Consider the following 10,830-nt stretch of genomic DNA (forward strand, 5'->3'; position numbering starts at 1 on the left):
TAGTTGCTATCAATTTAATAAAGTTTTGTTGACAAATTTTGTCACCCCAAAAATTTTATTTTCAGAAAATTGTACGCGGACATGATGAACCTATTTGGAAAAAGTTCTTCGAGGAGACGATCCTCGGGGGCATCTTCTAGTGACAGTTCTGCTCGCTGGTCTTGTGACGAACCAATTGAACGCGGACATGATGAACCAATTGTACGCGGACATGATGAACCAATTGAAAGTTCCACACGAGATGCCGCCACCAAAACATGCTTATGGCCTTGTGACGAATATATGATGCGTGTGGGCATTAAGGAGGAATTTGAGCAATATGTTCACAATGTCGGACTTGCGAACAACGCCACCTTCTCACTGAATCGTTTGTCAAAGGATTTAAATTCTTCCCTCGTGAGTCTAGAGTGTCTTTTATGCTTTATGATAATCCATTTACTATCTCACTGGAGAATTTTTCTTACCATTGCAAACTACCATTTTGGGGTTCATTTGACGAACCACCAAAGGCTGAGTTCGAAGCTTTCTTGGTTAGTCTTTGTTACGGTGAAGGGAGGGGAATGGCACAAGGTGGAATAAAGAGCATTCATTTTCCCGCAATTCAGTATTTTGCATTACTCAACGGGAAATGTATAGTAGGCAAGCAAGACTGTAGTACACTTTGTGCTCCAGACTTGAGCCTTATACGCACCGCTCTCACTGGTGAAAGGAACTACAACCTTGGAGCTATTGTTGCACGTAGACTTCAGCATAACGCTACCATTGGCTACTTCAATGGTGGAATTTATGCCACGCGTTTAGCACGAGGGCTTGGTGTTTCACCTTTGCCCTTTGATCCTATCCTACCCACGCGGTATTTGGATTTTGACGCCTTAAAAGATCATAAAATCCTTAAAGGAAAGATTCATGACTTCACTTACAATTTGTTGTTTAACCAAACATCTGTTGTGCACACATATTTGGCTGCGCCTGCTCTTTTTGACTATCACAACAAGGGGAGATATTTTGTTCTTGAGAGCGAGGCCCGAGCTCACAACGCAGCAGTGGTGGCAGCACGGCAGGCCGAGGCATCTACACCAAGAGCCTCTGTGAGCTACCACGCTGACTACTATCCAAGCTACTGATCTACTACCAAGTTAGGCCAAAATCCTAAGCTTGGGGGAGTACGTGTTCTCACCGACATTATATTCATGTTCATGCATATCATTCTATTTGTCGGTGTTCACAGTTTTTCATTATATCATCCATGCTTAGATTTATTTTCTTGCCTTCTTCTTGTGTGTTTGAAAAACTTTAGAAAAAAAAGTGTAGTAGTTTACTTTCTATGCATGCTTAGTAGAAGCACTAGAAAGAAAACCCAAAAAGATTTCCTTGTTCTTCTTTTGCTTGTTGGGAGCTTCCCGTGTAAATAGTTTTTCTCGTTTTTGCTTTTCCCTTTTATTTGCTTGTTCTAGAAAACCAAAAACTCCAAAAATATTTCAGTGTGTTTCTCCGAATTTCTTTTCCTTTTTATTCGAGTCTTACCGAGGAGAAGACCACGATGAAAATGTTGAGTGGCTCTTGATACGTCTCCAACGTATCTATAATTTTTGATTGTTCCATGCTATTATATATTCTGTTTTGGATGTTTAATGGGCTTATTTATACAATTTTATATTATTTTTCGGACTAACCTATTAACCGGAGGCCCAGGCCAAATTGCTGTTTTTTTGCCTATTTCAGAGTTTCGCAGAAAAAGAATATCAAACGGAGTCCAAACGGAATGAAACCTTCGGGAATGTGATTTTCGGAACAAACGTGATCCAGAGGACTTGGAGTCTACGTCAAGCAATCAATGAGGAGAGGACGAGGGAGGGGGGCGCGCCTACCCCCCAGGCGCGCCCTCCACCCTCGTGGGGCCCACATTGCTCCACCGACGTACTTCTTCCTCCTATATATACCTACGTACCCCCAAACCATCAGAGGCATCCACGAAAACCTAATTCCACCGCCGCAACCTTCTGTACCCATGAGTTCCCATCTTGGGGCCTTTTCCAGCGTCCTGCCGGAGGGGGCATTGATCACGGAGGGCTTCTACATCAACACCATAGCCTCTCCGATGATGTGTGAGTAGTTTACCTCAGACCTTCGGGTCCATAGTTATTAGCTAGATGGCTTCTTCTCTCTCTTTGGATCTCAATACAAAGTTCTCCACGAGTGCAGTGTGTTTGTCGGAACCGATGAATTGTGGGTTCATGATCAAGATTATCTACGAACAATATTTGAATCTTCTCTGAATTATTTTATGTATGATTGGTTATCTTTGCAAGTCTCTTCGAATTATCAGTTTGGTTGGGCCTACTAGATTGATCTTTCTTGCAATGGGAGAAGTGCTTAGCTTTGGGTTCAATCTTGCGGTGTCCTTTCCCAGTGACAGCAGGGGCAGCAAGGCACGTATTGTATTGTTGCCATCGAGGATAACAAGATGGGGTTTATATCATATTGCATGAGTTTCTCCCTCTACATCATGTCATCATACTTAAAGCATTACTCTGTTCTTATGAACTTAATACTCTAGATGCATGCTGGATAGCGGTCGATGTGTGGAGTAATAGTAGTAGATGCAGGCAGGAGTCGGTCTACTTGTCACGGACGTGATGCCTATATACATGATCATACCTAGATATTCTCATAACTATGCTCAATTCTATCAATTGCTCGACAGTAATTTGTTCACCCACCGTAATACTTATGCTCTTGAGAGAAGCCACTAGTGAAACCTATGGCCCCCGGGTCTATTTTCCATCATATTAATCTTCCAACACTTAGCTATTTCTATTGCCTTTTATTTTACTTTGCATCTTTATTTCTCCTTATCATAAAAGTACCAAAATATTATATTATCATATCTATCAGATCTCACTCTCGTAAGTGACCGTGAAGGGATTGACAACCCCTTTATCGCGTTAGTTGCGAGGTTCTTATTTGTTTTGTGTAGGTGCGAGGGACTCGAGCGTAGCCTCCTACTGGATTGATACCTTGGTTCTCAAAAACTGAGGGAAATACTTACGCTACTTTACTGCATCACCCTTTCCTCTTCAAGGAAAAAACCAACGCAGTGCTCAAGAGGTAGCAAGAAGGATTTCTGGTGCCGTTGCCAGGGAGTCTACGCAAAAGTCAACATACCAAGTACCCATCACAAACTCTTATCCCTCGCATTACATTATTTTCCATTTGCCTCTCGTTTTCCTCTCCCCCACTTCACCCTTGCCGTTTTATTCGCCCTCTCTTTTCCGTTCGCCTCTTTTTCGCTTGCTTCTTGTTTGCTCGTGTGTTGGATTGCTTGCTTGTCACAATGGCTCAAGATAATACTAAATTGTGTGACTTTACCAATACCAACAACAATGATTTTCTTAGCACTCCGATTGCTCCTCTTACCAATACTAAATCTTGTGAAATTAATACTGCTTTGTTGAATCTTGTCATGAAAGATCAATTCGCCGGCCTTCCTAGTGAAGATGCCGCTACCCATCTAAATAGCTTCGTTGATTTGTGTGATATGCAAAAGAAGAAAGATGTGGACAATGATATTGTTAAATTGAAGCTATTTCCTTTTTTGCTTAGAGATCGTGCTAAAGCTTGGTTTTCGTCTTTGCCTAAAAATAGTATTGATTCATGGAATAAATGCAAAGATGCTTTTATCTCTAAGTATTTTCCTCCCGCTAAAATCATCTCTCTTAGAAACGATATTATGAATTTTAAGCAACTTGATCATGAACATGTTGCACAAGCTTGGGAGATAATGAAATTAATGATACGTAATTGCCCTACTCATGGTTTGAATTTGTGGATGATTATACAAAAATTTTATGCCGGATTGAATTTTGCTTCTAGAAATCTTTTAGATTCGGGCGCGGGAGGCACTTTTATGGAAATTACTTTAGGAGAAGCTACTAAACTCCTAGATAATATTATGGTTAATTATTCTCAATGGCACACCGAAAGATCTAGTAATAAAAAAGTGCATGCGATAGAAGAAATCAATGTTTTGAGTGGAAAGATGGATGAACTTATGAAATTATTTGCTAATAAGAGTGTTTCTTCTGATCCTAATGATATGCCTTTGTCTACCTTGATTGATAATAATAATGAATCTATGGATGTGAATTTCGTTGGTAGGAATAATTTTGGTAACAGCGCTTATAGAGGAAACTTTAATCCTAGGCCGTATCCTAGTAATTCCTCTAATAATTATGGTAATTCCTACAACAACTCTTATGGAAATTTTAATATGAATTTGAGACTAGTGTTAAAGAATTTATGAATTCGCAAAAGAATTTCAATGCTTTGCTTGAAGAAAAATTGCCTAAGATTGATGAATTGGCTAGGAACGTTGATAGAATTTCTCTTGATGTTGATTCTTTGAAACTTAGATCTATTCCACCTAAGCATGATATCAATGAATCTCTCAAATCCATGAGAATTTCCATTGATGAGTGCAAAGAAAGAACCGCTAGGATGCGTGCTAAGAAAGATTGCTTTGTGAAAGCGTGTTCTTCTAATTTTTGTGAGAATAAAGATGAAGATCTAAAAGTTATTGATGTGTCCCCTATTAAATCTTTGTTTTGCAATATGAATCTTGATAATGATGGGACTGGAGATGAGCCACCTTTACCTAGAAGGCGTTCCAAAAATTCGGAGTTTTTAGATCTTGACGCTAAAATTTGTAAAAGTGGTATTGAAGAGGTTAAAACTTTAGATAGCAACAAACCCACTATTTTGGATTTCAAGGAATTTAATTATGATAATTTCTCTTGATTGATTGTATTTAATTGTTGCAATCCATGCTACATTCTCCACATGCTTATAGTCAAAATAAAGCTTTTACTAAACATATCGTTGATGCTTTGATGCAATCTTATGAAGAAAAACTTGATTTGGAAGTTTCTATCCCTAGAAAACTTTATGATGAGTGGGAACCTACTATTAAAATTAAAATTAAAGATCATGAATGCTTTGCTTTATGTGATTTGGGTGCTAGTGTTTCCACTATTCCAAAAACTTTGTGTGATTTGTTAGGTTTCCGCGAATTTGATGATTGCTCTTTAAACTTACACCTTGCGGATTCCACTATCAAGAAACCTATGGGAAGAATTAATTATGTTCTTATTGTTGCAAATAGGAGTTATGTGCCTGTAGATTTTATTGTTCTTGATATAGATTGCAATCCTTCATGTCCTATTATTCTTGGTAGACCTTTCCTTAGAACGATTGGTGCAATAATTGATATGAAGGAAGGAAATATTAGATTCCAATTTCCGTTAAGGAAAGGCATGTAACACTTCCCTAGAAAGAAAATTAAATTGCCATATGAATCTATTATGAGATCCACTTATGGATTGCCTACCAAAGATGGCAATACCTAGATCTATCCGTGTTTTTATGCGTAGCTAGGGGCGTTAAACGATAGCGCTTGTTGGGAGGCAACCTAATTTTATTTTTAGTTTTTTGCTTTTTGCTTCTGTTTAGGAATAAATCTTTGATCTAGCCTCTGGTTAGATTTGTTTGTATGTTTTAATTAGTGTTTGTGCCAAGTTAAACCTATAGGATCTTCTTGGATGATAGTTATTTGATCTTGCTGAAAATTCCAGAAACTTTCTGTTCACTAAAACAATTGTTAAAAATCACTAGAACGTGATAAAATATTGATTACAATTGCAGGAGATCAATAGACAAATTAGTTAGGTCATCCTATTTTGGCTGAATTTTTTGAGTTCCAGAAGTTTGCGTTAGTTACAGATTACTACAGACTATTCTGTTTTTGACAGATTCTGTTTTTCGTGTGTTGTTTGCTTATTTTGATGAATCTATGGCTAGTAAAATAGTTTATAAACCATATAGAAGTTGGAATACAGTAGGTTTAACACCAATATAAATAAATAATGAGTTCAATACAGTACCTTGAAGTGGTGTTTTCTTTTCTTTCGCCAACGGAGCTCATGAGATTTTCTGTTAAGTTTTGTGTTGTGAAGTTTTCAAGTTTTGGGTAAAGATTTGATGGAGTATGGAACAAGGAGTGGCAAGAGCCTAAGCTTGGGGATTCCCATGGCACCCCAAGATAATCTAAGGACACCAAAAAGCCAAAGCTTGGGGATGCCACGAAAGGCATCCCCTCTTTCGTCCTCATCCATCGGTAAATTTACTTGGAGCTATATTTTTATTCACCACATGATATGTGTTTTGCTTGGAGCGTCTTGTATGATTTGAGTCTTTATTTGTTAGTTTTCCACAATCATCCTTGCTGTACACACCTTTTGAGAGAGACACACATGATTCAGAATTTGTTAGAATACTCTATGTGCTTCACTTATATTCTTTGAGCTATATAGTTTATCTCTAGTGCTTCACTTATATCTTTTAGAGCACGGCGGTGGTTATATTTGATAGAAATTGTTGAACTCTCATGATTCACTTATATTACTTTGAGAGTCTTAAACAGCATGGTAATTTGCTTTAGTTGTGAAAAATATCATGATAAGTGTTTTGAGATATAAAGGTAGTAATATTAGAGTGTGCTAGTTGAGTAATTGTGAAATTGAGAAATACTTTTGTTAAAGTTGGCAAGTCCCGTAGCATGCATGTATGGTAAAAGTTGTGTAACAATTTTGACACATAGGTGTTCTTTTATTGCTTTCCTTATGAGTGGCGGTCGGGGACGAGTGATGGTCTTTTCCTACCAATCTATCCCTCTAGGGGCATGCGTAGTAGTACTTTGCTTCGAGGGCTAATAAACTTTTGCAATAAGTATATGCGTTCTTTATGACTAATGTGAGTCCATGGATTATACGCACTCTCAACCTCCCACAATTTTCTAGCCTCTACGGTTCCGCGCTTTGCCATTTCTCACATTGAGAGTTCGTGCAAACTTCGCCGGTGCATCCAAACCCCGTGATACGATACGCTCTATCACACATAAACCTCCTTATATCTTCCTCAAAACAGCCACCATACCTACCTATTATGGCATTTCCATAGCCATTCCGAGATATATTGCCATGCAACTTTCCACCGTTCCGTTTATTATGACACGCTTCATCATTGTCATATTGCTTTGCATGATCATGTAGTTGACATCGTATTTTGTGGCAAAGCCACTATTCATAATTTTTTCATACATGTCACTCTTGATTCATCGCATATCCCGGTATACCACTGGAGGCATTCACATAGAGTCATATCTTGTTCTAAGTATTGAGTTGTAATTGTTGAGTTGTAAGTAATAAAAGTGTGATGATCATCATTATTAGAGCATTGTCCCATGTGAGGAAAGGATGATGGAGACTATGATTCCCCCACAAGTCGGGATGAGATTCCGGACTAAAACAAAAAAATGAGAGAAGGGACAATGTTACTATCCTTTTCCACACTTGTGCTTCAAAGTAGCACCATGATTTTCATAATAGAGAGTCTCCTATATTGTCACTTTCATATACTAGTGGGAATTTTTCATTATAGAACTTGGCTTGTATATTCCAATGATGGGCGTCCTCAAAATGCCCTAGGTCTTCGTGAGCAAGCAAGTTGGATGCACACCCACTTAGTTTCTTTTGTTGAGCTTTCACATATTTATAGCTCTAGTGCATCTGTTGCATGGAAATCCCTACTCCTCTCATTGACATCAATCGATGGGCATCTCCATAGCCCATTGATTAGCCGCGTCAATGTGAGACTTACTACCTTTTTGTCTTCTCTCATAACCCCCATCATTATACTTCACTCCACCCATAGTGCTATATCCATGGCTTGCGCTCATGTATTGCGTAAGAGTTGAAAAAGATGAAGCGCGTTAAAAGTATGAACCAATTGCTCGGTTTGTCATCGGGGTTATGAATGATGAGAACGTTTGTGTGACAATATTGAAACATAGCCTGACTATATGATTTTGTAGGGATAAGCTTTCTTTGGCTATGTTATTTTGATCAGACATAATTGCTTGGTTAGCATGTTTGAAGTATTATTGTTTTTATGTCAACATTAAACTTTTATCTTGAATCTTTCAGACCTAAATATTCGTGCCACAATAAAAAGGATTACATTAAGAAGTATGCCAAGAAGCATTCCACATCAAAAATTCTGTTTTTATCATTTACCTACTCGAGGACGAGCAGGAATTAAGCTTGGGGATGCTTGATACGTCTCCAACGTATCTATAATTTTTGATTGTTCCATGCTATTATATATTCTGTTTTGGATGTTTAATGGGCTTATTTATACACTTTTATATTATTTTTGGGACTAACCTATTAACCGGAGGCCCAGCCCAAATTGCTGTTTTTTGCCTATTTCAGAGTTTCGCAGAAAAAGAATATCAAACGGAGTCCAAACGGAATGAAACCTTCGGGAACGTGATTTTTGGAACAAACATGATCCAGAGGACTTGGAGTCTACGTCAAGCAATCAACGAGGAGAGCACGAGGCAGGGGGCGCGCCTACCCCCCAGGCATGCCCTCCACCCTCGTGGGGCCCATGTTGCTCCACCGACGTACTTCTTCCTCCTATATATACCTACGTACCCCCAAACCATCAGAGGCATCCACGAAAACCTAATTCCACCGCCACAACCTTCTGTACCCGTGAGAACCCATCTTGGGGCCTTTTCTGACGTCCTGCCGAAGAGGGCATTGATCACGGAGGGCTTCTACATCAACACCATAGCCTCTCCGATGGTGTGTGAGTAGTTTACCTCAGACCTTCGGGTCCATAGTTATTAGCTAGATGGCTTCTTCTCTCTCTTTGGATCTCAATACAAAGTTCTCCACGATTTCTTGGGGAGATCTATTTGATGTAATCTTCTTTTGCGGTGTGTTTGTCGGGACCAATGAATTGTGGGTTTATGATCAAGATTATCTATGAACAATATTTGAATCTTCTCTGGATTCTTTTATGTATGATTGGTTATCTTTGCAAGTCTCTTCGAATTATCAGTTTGGTTTGGCCTACTAGATTGATCTTTCTTGCAATGGGAGAAGTGCTGTTCAATCTTGCGGTGTCCTTTCTCAGTGACAGCAGGGGCAGCAAGGCACGTATTGTATTGTTGCCATCGAGGATAACAAGATGGGGTTTATATCATATTGCATGAGTTTATCCCTCTAGATCATGTCATCATACTTAAAGCATTACTCTGTTCTTATGAACTTAATACTCTAGATGCATGCTGGATAGTGGTCGATGTGTGGAGTAATAGTAGTAGATGCAGGCAGGAGTCGTTCTACTTGTCATGGACGTGATGCCTATATACATGATCATACCTAGATATTCTCATAACTATGCTCAATTCTATCAATTGCTCGACAGAAATTTGTTCACCCACCGTAATACTTATGCTCTAGAGAGAAGCCACTAGTGAAACCTATGCCCCCAGGTCTATTTTCCATCATATTAATCTACCAACACTTAGCTATTTCTATTGCCTTTTATTTTACTTTGCATCTTTATTTCTCCTGATCATAAAAATACCAAAAATATTATCTTATCATATCTATCAGATCTCACTCTTGTAAGTGACCGTGAAGGGATTGACAACCCCTTTACGGCGTTGGTTGCGAGGTTCTTATTTGTTTTGTGTAGGTGCGAGGGACTCGAGCGTAGCCTCCTACTGGATTGATACCTTGGTTCTAAAAAACTGAGGGAAATACTTACGCTACTTTACTGCATCACCCTTTCCTCTTCAACGGAAAAACCAACGCAGTGCTCAAGAGGTAGCAACTCTCATATGAATAATTGTTGAATTAATAACGAGCGCATTTTACCTTGTCTTCTCTTGTTGAATAAAATGTTTGCAGATTCCAACTTAGTCCACGGCACTCTTGCACTTTTATTATTTTCATATCGTTCGGTCATGCAAGTGAAAGGCAACAATGACGATATTCGATGAACTAGCCGTGGCAGAGAGAAACTGGTATGAACTCGACTTGTTCTGTTTGTGTAAATATGTTTAACCTCGTACCCATGATTCAGCCCATTATGATTAAACATGTTTGCAATGACAATTAGAGATTATAGTTTCTCATGCCATGCATAAGTAGCTGAGAGTTGATAATGATTTATCTTGGATATCAACATAGCGTTAAAATGATTGTGATGTGGTATGATGATATGGTATCCTCCTCTGAATGTTCGAGTGGCTTGAATTGGCACATGTTCATGCATGTAGTTGAATCAAAACCAACATAGCCTCTATGATATTTATGTTCATGGTGTTCATATCCTACTCATGCTAGTGTCCAATGTTACTTATGCATAATGCATGGTTATTACCGTTGTTGCTCTCTAGCTGGCCGCTTCTCAATCTATTTGCTAGCCTTCGCCTGTACTAAGTGGGAACTCTGCCTGTACATCAAAAACCTTGAACCCAAATTTATTCCAGATGAGTCTACCATACCTACCTATATACGGTATTACCCTGCCGTCCTAAGTAAATTTGCATGTGCCACCTCTAAAAACTTCTAAAAATTATCCTTTTTGTGTGCCTGGATCATTCATGGAACGACAGGAGGTGGTCGGTATCTTCCATGCTAAGCGGGTTATTCTCAGGTCGAGTGTTTATGAACTCACCATTGCACGAGAAAAGGGTGGTAATAGGGATGCCCAGTCCCAAACTGCAAACATGAAAAAGAGTTAATCTCTTAAATAATCAAACAAAAACTCCCAATGGAGTCAAAACCTTTACTTTTATCGCTTGGGAACCGCCACTAGCATGCTTAGCATGGAAGATATTTATAACTGATGGTCGTGAAGTAAATGAGAAGGGTGCATGTCTCAAAATATCATTTATCTCTGTTTTAAAAACTT

This window comes from Triticum aestivum, chromosome 4D (assembly GCF_018294505.1).
Source record: "Triticum aestivum cultivar Chinese Spring chromosome 4D, IWGSC CS RefSeq v2.1, whole genome shotgun sequence".
In the NCBI taxonomy this organism is placed as follows: domain Eukaryota; kingdom Viridiplantae; phylum Streptophyta; class Magnoliopsida; order Poales; family Poaceae; genus Triticum; species Triticum aestivum.